The following is a 12,033-nucleotide window of genomic DNA, read 5'->3' as shown; positions in this document are numbered from 1 at the left end:
AGTTCACAATACGTGCTCAAGATACCTGTACTCTGCCTGCAAAAGATTAACAGACGTGTCACTCACATAGCCATGCCCCCTCTTCCTTCTAATAGGCTTCTAATAGGCTTCTAAAGGCTTCTAATAGTTCACGTGCCGTCTTATCACCGCCTCTGCCAAGAATCTTTATCTCCTTCAGCCGCGGCTCGCACGCTCTGGAGTTTGCACAATGGTCTGCCAAATATGTCCCTCCACCCCTTAACGCCCGCATATGTTCCCCGCCCGGTCATTGACACACCGCCCGGTCTGGCCTATGTAAGCCCTCCCGCAGGTCAACGGTATCTCGTAAACGACACCGGAACAGCAGTTGATATACTCCTTTGAGTGCTTCTTCCTGCAGCCACTCTTCTTTTCCGCGCACGAAATGCGTGAGCAAAGTTGGGCGTGTTTCTTCGGTGCGGTTGGTCACAGGAACGCCGTGTCGGCTTGCCACTTTTTTCACATGATGGGCAACCTTGTGAATATACGGTACCACTACTGGTTTAACCGAGTTCTTTTCCAGTACGTTCGCTTTGGCGAACATGACCTGCTTGGTTTTCCGAAGTAGGGCCTCGGCCACAGAAACAATCACCGCGCAGGGGAACCCGGCCGTAAGTAGCCAATGTACTTGCTTATTAAAGCTATGCTGCATTGCATGCTGGCACGACTTTGAGAGAGAAGACCGCAGGCATGCTGAAATGCTCGTGAAGTGCTCTGAATTGCTGGTGGATTACCTCAAGCACGAAAATCCAGGGACTTGCATGATGTTCAGCGTAGATGTGGTGGACTTGTATTATTGATTGCCACACTGAAAACTGATGAACGGTGTGAAGAGGTGCGTCACTCAGGATTATGATGAATGAGCTTTTATTGACTGTTGCGGAATGTCGGTTGAAAGTTTTTTCGAGATCCTGTCATTTTACTTGTCTGCCACAGTGTTTGAATGGCAAGGAAACTCTTACGTTCAAGCAGCCGGGGTTTGCATCAGTACTACGGTCGCGCCGATTCTGGCAGACATCTTCCTCAGCAGTGTCAATTTTGGCATAAACAAGGCGTCCCAGGACTTGGTCATACGCATTTTTCGGGAAGTGGATGACTACTTGGTCATCAGTCATGCAGGAAACTTCCCAAAAAGGCTTGTTGGTGGACTAAACGTTTTCAATGAATACGGATGTGGCCTCAAGTTTACAACAGAAGTTCCGTGCGACAACCAAATTCAGTTTTTAGATCTGGGCTTTATTCTTCGATCAGATCATGTTTCGCCCGATATAGCCCGAGAAGTGCTAAGCCTTTGTTGAACTTTTCGTCGGGTCACTCTGAACTAATCAAAGAAGGCATAGCCGTGTCCTGCCTCAAGTCTGCTCTCACAAAACTTGTCACGAGGGCAGTGCTGACAGCATTGCCACGCAAGGCTCAAGATTACGCTCCAATGGGTACCCTGCTACAATCATTTCCAGGGCTTCCGAAAAGCTCCTCAAAAGTGTGAAATGTGGCCAGACCAATGGGAACACGAAGAGAAGGAAGCCAGCTATGGTTCCTTACACGCACGGCATGTCACATGGGCTTAAGAAGGTTGCCGGCAGGTTTGACGTTGATCTCGTATTTTCGGCATCCATCAAACTGAGTTGTACAAGCAAACAAGTTGCGCAGTCACAGGGAACACAGAAAAAAGGTTGCCAGGTACGAAATGTGTCGCCCATGGTCTCGCATGATACCCTTCACAGGCAGCACCGTTTATGTCGGACAAACAGGGCGTTGCCTGAACAAGCGGCTCATGGAGCATGAACACGCAAGAAAAAACGACCCCAAGTGCATGCTGCCGTCCACTGTGCCAAATTCGAGTGCAACCATGAAAGGGAACACGAAAGAAGGTTTGAAGAAGGGCTGGTTTCTGACACCAAATTTTATTGCAAAATATGCAACTGCGCCCCTATCTACAAAAAGACAGCAGTGCTTTTTGGTCACAAGGACAAGGTGACCCGCGAAGGCATGGAAGCGTATTTTATCCACAATCAGAGAGCAAAGTGCGTCAGCCATCGTTCCGTGACATAGATTGACGAGATAGAATACCTTGCCTCCCACAGGGAATAGTTTCATTTGACTAAGTTTTCTGTTATTTTTTCTGCATATATTCCACATTCCGTCTTTCAATAAAATCAATTGGTAGTCAGCGCTTGTCTTCTGTGTGTCCCGCCTTTGTTGCGCTGTTCCCCCTAAGATGAGTAGTTACCAACTCGCCCAAATTTCTGCTTTACTCAATGTCGAGTGCAAGAAAAATATTTTATGTGATTGTGCAAATTGAACACATCCGACAACTACATGCTGCTAAATCCTTAGCTTGTATATCCAAGTGTGAGGAGAATACGATTACTACAGTGAGTCTTACATTCAAGCTGTCAAATTTTGAGTGGGTCCGGCAGCGGTGTGGCAAGCAGTTGGCTGAAGTTTGTCTTGTCTGTTTTGCCAATTGCCACATTCAACGACACCTGCGAACAACAGTTTTCCGTTGTTGTCAATAAACTTCATCTGCGCATCTTTCCCTGCGCACAAGCTGCCGTCATCCCTTGTGGCGGTGCAACGTGCCCCTTGACGCAATGGAATCCGTCTTCACACGACCAATTCACGACTGTCACCTGGCTGAACAATGCATGCCTTGTGCCACGCGTCCAAATCACGTGGCTACCAGACAGTATAAAACCGGTTACCAGCTCTTTTCTTCAGTAGCTCCGGCAGCGGCATGGCGAGCAGTTGGCTGAGGTTTGTCCGCTCTGTTTTGCAGCTAGGTCCTATGTACAATCATCATTTCTACAGGACCAATGACGGGTTCTTGCTGCTGCTGCCGTACACCCAGTTGCCTTTTTTCTGGATGCGTTGTGAGTACTCTACGCTGGCTGTTATTGTTAATAAGTGGCGATATATAAACCAATGCAGGGCCTGAAACACAGAAAATCCTGCTGGAAATACTTGCATATCAGTCCCGCATTTGTCAAGAGTTATCTTCACTATCCAGTAAAATTTCTTCTATAGACTTCCGGTTAACAAACTTAGAGGATTCCGTTTCTCCGGCTATTCAGGCTTTTCCTCGAGTGGAAGAGCTCCAGAAAACTTGCAGAATCCAACATCATCATCATCAATTTCTTAATCTCATTAGCCTGACCATGCCCACTGCAGGGCAAAGGCCTCTGCCATGTCTCTCCATTAACCCTGTCGTTTGCCAGTTGCGGCCATCGTATTCCCGCAAATTTCTTAATCTCATCCGCCCACCTCAGTTTCTGCCACCCCCTGCTACGCTTGCCTTCTCTTGGAAACCACTCCGCTACCCTTAATGACCAGCGATTATCTTGCCTTCACATTACATGCCATGCCCAAGCCCACTTCTTCCTCTTGATCTCAACTAGGATGTCATTAACCCGCTTTTGTTCTCTAACCCACTCCGCCCGCTTCCGATCTCTTAACGTTACATCTATAATTTTTCTTGCCATAGCGCTCTGCGTTGTTTTTAACTTAAGCTGAACCCTCTTTCTGAGCCTCCACGTTTCTTCCCCATAGGTGAGTACCGGTAAGATCCAGCTGTTGTATACTTTTCTCTTGAGGGATATTGGTTAACTGCCATTCAAGATCTGAGAGAACCGGCCATATGCGCTCCAGCCATTCTTATTCTTCCAATTATTTCTCTTTGATGATCCGGATCAGCTGTCACTACCTGTCCTAAATAGACATATTCTCTTACTACTTCCAGCACCGCGCCGTCAATTACGAACTGCTGTTCTCTTGGCAGAGTGTTGAATGTTACTTTGGTTTTCTGCATGCTAATGTTTAGCCCCATCATTCTGTTCTGCCTGTCTAATTCATTGATCATGCTTTCCAGTTCATGTCCTGAGTGAGTTATCAAGGCAATGTCATCAGCGAATCGCAGGTTACTTAGGTATTTTCCATTAACTCTTATCCCCCACTATTCCCATTCCAGGCCCCGTAATACCTCCTGTAAAGGGGAAGAGAATAGCATAGACAAAATCGTGTCTTCCTGCCGGACACCTTTCCTTAATGGAATTTTCTTGCTAACTTTGTGGAGAACTACGGTAGCTGTGCAATAGTCATAAATATATTACAATATTTTCACATAACACTCTTCTCCACCCTGTTTCCGCAATGCCCGCATGACTGCTCAGGTTTCTATGAGTCGAGTACTTTTCCGTAATCAGTGAACGCTATATATAGGGGCTGGTTATATTCTGCGCATTTCTCTATCACCTGATTGATGGCGTGAATATGGTCTATTGTCGAGTATGCTTTACGAACGCCTGCCTGATCATTTGTTTGATGGAAGTCTAAGGTTGTCCTGACTCTATTAGCGATTACGCCAGTAAATTCCTTGTAGGCAACAGACAATAAGCTGATCGGTCTGTAATTCCTCAAGTCCTTGACGTCTCTTTTCTTATGAGCTAAGATAATGTCAGCGTTTTTGCAAGCTCTAGGTACGCTGGAGGTCACAAGGCATTTCGTACGGGGTGGTATGGGTTAGGGGTGCTCCTAATGCTTTCTTCCTCCTTCGTTTCTGGCGGGATGTCCTATTGCTGTGCTTTACTGCCTCTCTCAGTAACATTCTGATTGCAATCGCTACTGTATAGATTTGTGTAAAACTCTTCGGCTACTTTAAATGTCTTATCCATATTGTTAATGACATTGCCCTCTTTGTCTCTTGTCGCATATATCTGGTTTCTACCTATGCCTAGTTTTCTCTTCACTGCTTTTAGGCTACCTCCGCTCTTTAGAGCATGCTCGATTTTCTCTTTGTTCAACTTCCTGATGTCGGCTACCTTGCGCTTATTTATTATCTTCGACAGCTCTACCAGTTCTATTCTGTCTACGGAGGTAGACGTCCTTATGCTTTACCGTTTCTTAATTTCGATCTTTAGTCTCCTGAGATAGCTTGCCGGTATCCTGTCGAACCATCCCACCGCCTACTTCTACAGCACACTCCGTAATGATATCTGCGAGACGGTCGTTCATTGTTTCAACATTACGGTCGTCGTCTTCAGTTAAAGCGGAAAATTGGTTCTGCCGCAAATTCCTGAATTCATCTACTTTCCCTCTTAATGCTAACTCGTTAATAGTTATCCGCTTCACTAATTGCCTCCGTCCCCTTTTCAAATCTAAGCTGATACGGGACCTTACCTTTCTGTGGTCGCTACAACGGACCTTTCCGAGGACTGCCACATCAGTCTACGATGCCGGGGTGAGCGCACAGTATTAAGTCTATTTCATTTTTATCCTCACCATTGGGGCTCATCCACGTCCACTTCCAGCCCGTCTTCAATGCAGCTTCTGACGCTTTCGTTGGGGCCCTGGATGAGAGCGTGGAGCAGATCAGCTTGCTGTCGCTGGCGCTGGTTCGCGGACGTGCGTGCCATTTCGCTCTTGCACGTCTCCCACGGTGTTAGCGAAACCTTATGGTTCTCAAACTAGTACTTCGCTGTGGCTTCCAGGGAGAAGTTAAGGTTCTGCAGGCATTGGTCACGTGTCCACCCGTTATGTCGATCTAGCCTTTCATAGTACTGGACCCAGTCTTCAACATCGTCAAGACCATCGCCACGAAACGGGTCGACAGATCTTGGAGTGACAGGCACGTAGACGATCCTCGATACAATCGCGGGGTCGGTGTGTTCTGACTGGGACGCCATGGTGATGTTGTCCCTCTTAGATGTCCTCGGTCCCTCGGGCAAGAGTCCGAATTCCGGCGCTTGCCCTTGCTGACGTCGGCGAGTGTGAATCTGTTTCTCCCCGAGGGCTGCCCCAAGAAAACTCGTTGGTCAGGACTTAGTGCGGGGCTCGAATTACGAAGCGAGGTGCGCTGCATGAGCTGAACGTTACCCAGCACCTCCACCAAATGTCTCGGCTTGACTTACAGGCTGGCGGTGAGAACAGGTGAAAGCAGGGCACAGAACAACAGGCAGGTCCGCCAGCAGCAACGTCATCGTTGGCACGCGGCGATCGCTCCTTCCACTCGCGACAATATATCACTAACTCATTTTTTCTATGATCCATGCTGCCTTCTTCATATTATTACATGTAGCGTTTTCTTTCCATATCTTCCTGTGCCCTGATGAAATTGGTTTCAAGCCTTATCGTTAACATCTGAATATCTTGATTTCATTCGCCAAGTTCAAGCTTGCAGTATTCAGCCAGGCGGTACCAACTTGGAGGGAAATTTAATTACAAACTGGTCAAATCCCCATGTGCATAAAGCCAGAAGTTTCGTCGACCGGGCAGTGGATGAGTCTGGCTCCCTGAATTTCACGAAGGACTCCATGATCACATATAATGATCTCACCAACCAATTCAAACTAGAGAGGAGGATGTTCCCTCCTCCGGACAAAAGCCTGACTAAAGAACAAGAGGTTACGTGGCGCCGTCTACAGACGAGATCGATCCGCACCCCATCACTCCTCACACACATTTATCCAGATCTTTACAACCCAAACTGTAAACACTGTGACCAACGAGCCACCTACGATCACATCCTGTGGAACTGCAAAATAGAGCCACCTCCGGGTGATCTAGTTACCGCTTCTTCTCTCGAGCGGTGGGAGACCGTGCTGGTTAGCTCTGACCCGAGAACGCAACTTTCGGCGGTGGAGTGGGCTGGCAAAGTCGTCGAGGGCTACGTGCTCTCGACCACTTCACGAGACCTTTTACCAAGCTCTTTCCGGCAAATAAATGTTTTTACAATCAACCCATGTGCATCCCTGAGCATGCTCTGTTTAGAGCTTTCTTTGTGCAACAGCCAATGAAAAAAGCTTTATGTCCCAGCTACCGATTGGAACGTACTGCTTAGCATGGTCACTGCACTGAGATTTGTGGTGCTTATTTTTTTATTTGACAGGTTACGCCAGTTTGCCAGATGTGATTGTTTGGCTGCTTTGCCACTAGCCAAATTCTTCATGGAAAAGCCAGTTACATGTTTTGAACATTTGCAAGCAGTGGCTGCCATTGAACCGGCCATAAAAGAGGACAATAAACAAACTATGAGCACAGCATAAAGACCTGACCTTATAGTTCCCAAGAAATTGAAACCATCTCACCGGCTCAAAGAAAATGACTTGCTTCCAAAAGTCGAGGATTGGTTTTATTAGTTTTAGGGCATTTAACATACCAAAGTAGCACAGGCTACGGACGCCGTAGTAGAGGGCTCCGGAAATGTCGGCCACCTGGGCCTCTTTCATGTGCACTGACACTCGCACAGCCCACAGGCCTCCAACATTTCATCTCTATCGAAATGTGACCGCAGTGGCCGGAAATAAACGCACATCTTTTCTGTCAGCAGCCACGTACGACAACCACTGCACCACTGGGCAGCGAAACATCAAGTATTAGCAAAATCCTAAATCCGCGATCACTAGTCAACCGCATTGCTTTTGGTTTGTTGGTGTTTAGTGTCCCAAAGCGACTCAGGCTATGAGGGACATGTAGTGGAGAGTTCCAGGAGTTTCGACCACCTGCGATTCTTTTAATGTGCGCTGACATCACACAGTAAACGGGCCTTTAGGCTTTAATTAAAATTCGACTGCAGCGGCTGCGATCAAACCCACGTCTTTCTGGTCAGCAGCCGAGCGCACAACCGCGGAGCCACAGAGGCAGCTTCAAAAGCAATGGTTGTTTATTTACCAAAGACGTGGACACTAGGGACGTGTCTGCGATTTAGTCATTGTTATCCAGTGTACTTGGTGCTTTCATTTATTTGAAATAATATCGATGCATTTCTCCCCTAAATATACAATTTCACAAATGTGACCCATTGTGACTTTGCACAACCCACAAAACAATCTCCTTTAACAACACAGAAGACCTCTACAGACACTCTATAAAACATGATTATCCATCACTCACCAAGCCCACATCTGCCAAGTATGGGTACTTTACAAGTGCCACAGTGGCTGGCATTTGGCAGAGGTCCTGCACTCTTCCCTTGTGAGTAATTTCGAGTTGGCAGAGCAGCGGCTCTGTGTCTGGATTCGGGCTGCTCCGCTCCTGGCACATCCAAGCCTCATGTTGAGCGAGGCTGCAGGCACCTTGAACAGAAGGCGGCAATGTTAGTTGTGCCTACATAAAGATTCAAATAATTTGCGTAAGGCTGTATAACCATAACTTAAAGCTGGAACAAGAAGCACTCACCAAAATTTGACCAAGTCGGCCTCGCTCCAGTTGGTCTCGAGCACTGGCAGAAGCAATCATTGGTCGCATCGCTGAATTTCCAAATTTCTGTCGGTTCACCAACATCCTTTCAGTTGAACTTTTCCTTCTTTCATTTTAGAATTTCTGCCGCAGAAACATGACCCAAGATTCCTGGAATATTAAAGCATGATATAAATTAAGCACACAAGCTCATAGTGAAAGCATACACTGAAACATGTTATTTGTTTTATTTGGGTTTAACGTCCTAAAGTGACTCGGCCTATGAAGGACGCCGTAGTGAAGGGTTCCTAAAATTTCGACCACCTAGGGTTCTTTAATGTGCACTGACATCGCCCAATACACGGGCCTCTAGAATTTCGCCTCCATCAAAATTTGACCGCCGCGGCCGGGATGTCACCCGCGTATTTCAGGCGAGCAGCCAAGCTCCATAACCACTGAGCCACCGCATTGACATACGGAGAAACATATGATACTGCAAAGAAACTTTATAACACTGTCATCGTAAAGGGACACTAAAAGGAATTATCAAACTAGACAAGGACGGATCATTCATCGAGAAAACTACTGATGTTTTTTTGTTTTTTTCCAAGGGGGAACGTGGCTGCATTGCTGAGAAAAACCGCAAATCAAAGTGCCGAAATCCTGCTCAGTCACCTTACACCCCTCAGCATGGTATCACAGGTTGCTGGCAGAGATGCAAGGAGATTGACTGCGACACCATAACAGGACAATAAACTTGGTTGAAAGGACTCCTATGAGAGGCATTTGCCGCTTTCTCCTCCTACTGTTTTATCTAAAAAAAGGCAAGTAGAGTTCCTATTTATAGCGGAATGCTAAAATGATGTCCTTCCCAAACTGAAAAAAAAAATTAAATGAAAAGCTTCCTACTCAGGTGCTGACAGTGTTATGGATATAATACTGTTAAACAAAAATGCATTTTTTCGTTCTGCTTACATGGCCACTTCCACAGGTGTCTGCTAGCTGCGGGTAGCGTGCCATGAGAGCACGCTTTACATTCTGGTAAAACCTTCTTGATGGGTACCTGCAAAAATTTAGTGTTGATACCTTACACAATCCACCTGAATAAGCAGCAAAACTACATATTGCCATCGTCCGACCAATCAGTGGCGCCGTACCGCGGCCGAACTGTTTAAGCAGGGACTTGCCAAGCCTTGGGCATTCGAGGTGATCGAAGATCGTCTTGTTCCTCGCTCGAGCTGCCTGCTGGCTGGCACGCCCACCTCGTCTAATTAGAACCTGGGGTATTTCTTCACCCGTTTGTCGGTGACATATTTGGTGGAGCCGCTGGGTAACGTTCCATGTACTCAGATTGCGAGGACACTCTCGACACCTGTTCTCCACGCGTGGACACAACACCCGTCCACAAAGCGAGCCGCCGTCTGCGAGGCCTACAACCGAAGTTCAGCCAATAGACAGCGCCGGTAAGGGCGGTAAGAGCAATGACGTCAACTGTGGCTAGCCAGACGACTCAGCATTCCGGGAATGCCCCGCCATTCGTCCTTCACGCACCTCGGTCGCCGCCGCCGTTCCACGGGGGCAGGTTCGAGGACGTAGAAGACTGGTTGGCCAGCTTTGACCGAGTGGCGGGCTTCAACGAATGGGACGGCGAGCGCAAATTGCGCAATGTCTACTTTGCGCTGCAGGACTCAGCCAAAGCATGGTTCGAAAATCACGCAGCCTCCTTTACAACCTGGGAAGTGTTTCGTCGAGAACTCGTAGCGACGTTTACCACCAACGAAAGAAAAGAAAAGGCTGAAATCGCTCTGCACTCGAGGTCCCAGCAGTCCAACGAGAGCGTCGCGATGTTCGTCGAGGACATGACGCGTCTGTTCAATCGGGCCGACCCTGCTATGCCAGAGGCGAAGAAGGTGCGCCACTTAAGGCGCGGCGTAAAAGAACAGCTATTTGCCGGACTTGTCCGTGACCCGCCAAGAACAGTGGCCGACTTCACAAGGGAGGCAACGATTATCGAGCGCTCTCTACAGGAACGGGGCGCGCACTACGGACGTGAGGCTACTGTAGCAGCCGCTTCCCAGTACACGCCTACGTCGCTGCCCGCCGAGGAGCTTCGGGAGCTTGTAAGAAGCGTTGTGCGCGAGGAATTGGCGATACTTCGCTTGGAAGCTCCTCAGGCCAGTGTCGCTGCCGTAACGGACGTAGTCCGTGACGAAATCCGACGAGCTGTGCAGCCGCCCCCAGCTCCACACCCGGCGCCCTCTGTTATGACGTACAGCGAGGCACTACGAAGCCCTGGGCCAGCGATGCAAGTCTTTTCCCCCGTCGTTCCCATGCCAGTGCCATCACTGCAGTACCCGAGCGCAGCAGTACCATCTGTGCCGCAGGAGTACAGGCCCCCCATGAGCAAAGCGCACGTGTGGCGTACGCCAAACAATCGGCCGCTCTGTTACCACTGCGGGGAGCCCGGCCACATCCTCCGCCACTGCCCCTACCGCAGAATGGGTTTAAGAGGGTTTTCACCTGACGCACCTCGACCGCGCTACGGTGAAAGACCACGGGATATCGAGCTGTACCTGGCTGATAACGTGCAGTCCTCGACCCCGCACCGGCGCCAGTCCAGATCGCCATCCGCAAGGCGGTTCTCTTCGCCCGGCCGCCCATCGACCTCTGGCCAGTTCAGAGGTGCGTCCCCTCGTCGCGAAAACTGAAGTCGGCGTCCTCCGGGGGTAGGGCCGCCGCTACTGAACCGTGTCAAGAGCCTCCATTCGAAGATTCGCCGCGACGCTCCGACCGACGACGACCTGACCCGAGGACCTCAACGACGCGCTGCGACCGACTGGTTTCTGCCGAAATTCCGGTATCCGCTGACAACCACGACGTTACTGCACTGGTGGATACCGGCGCCGATTTTTCTGTAATGAGCAGTCGGTTAGCCACGGCCCTGAGGAAGGTACTGACCCCTCGGTCTGGGCCGCAGATCCGGACAGCTGGTGGCCACGTCGTAACTCCGATCGGTGTCTGCACTTCGCGAATCCAGATCCGCGGAGTTACTTTCCCTGGTCGCTTTGCTGTGTTACCCGATTGCTCCAAGGATCTCATACTCGGTTTGGATTTTCTTTAAGAGTACGGTGCCGTTATCAATATACAGGAGCTCATCGTGTCGTTTTCCACCCAAGGCCCTGTCGACGACGATACCGAGCCACGCAGGGCTAAGCTATGCGTCTGTGACGACCAGGTAGTAATCCCGTCAAGAGCCAGCATGTTTGTTACCGTAGAGTGCGATAACAGCCCCAGCACTCGTGGCACCGCTGAAACCAGCATCTCGCTGCTCCTTGGTCGGCAAGTATGTGTTGCTCGCGGAATTATTGAATTCAACAGTAGGCGAACCGAACTTCTGGGGACCAATTTTGGTTCTGAACCTCACTTGGCAGCAGCGACGACCGGCAGCGGACTGCGCCTAAACCCATCCGTTTTCCTTGCTGCAGATTTCCGCCCACGCAGCTGCGAGTTCGCCCAAGCCCGAAACCGCTTCGTGACTACTACGTGGCCAGCCGGCTATCTCTGGAAGCCTGCTCGTCGGTGGACTTTGCTATCTGCAGCAGCGATCGACTTCTACGTCACGAAAGAAGAGTATAAAACAGCGCTGAGCCCGGATACAGTCCTCACTTGGCAGCAGCGATGACCGGCAGCGGACTGCGCCTAAGCCCATCCGTTTTCCTTGCTGCAGATTTCCGCCCACGCAGCTGCGAGTTCGCCCAAGCCCGAAATAGCTTCGTGACTACTACGTGGCCAGTCAAGCCCGGCTATCTCTGGAAGCCTGCTCGTCGGTGGACTTTGCTATCT

At 49.4% G+C, this 12,033-nt stretch overlaps 1 pseudogene; it reads right to left on the bottom strand.

Annotated features, from left to right (window-relative positions):
• Positions 1-3,960: 3,960 nt before the first annotated feature.
• LOC149327519 (uncharacterized) overlaps positions 3,961-12,033 on the bottom strand; it is a 32,612-nt pseudogene continuing 24,539 nt past the window's right edge.

Source organism: Amblyomma mixtum, chromosome 10 (assembly GCF_055824585.1).
Source record: "Amblyomma mixtum isolate Tamu chromosome 10, ASM5582458v1, whole genome shotgun sequence".
Taxonomy (NCBI): domain Eukaryota; kingdom Metazoa; phylum Arthropoda; class Arachnida; order Ixodida; family Ixodidae; genus Amblyomma; species Amblyomma mixtum.
This window is presented reverse-complemented; position numbering and strand designations above follow the sequence as displayed.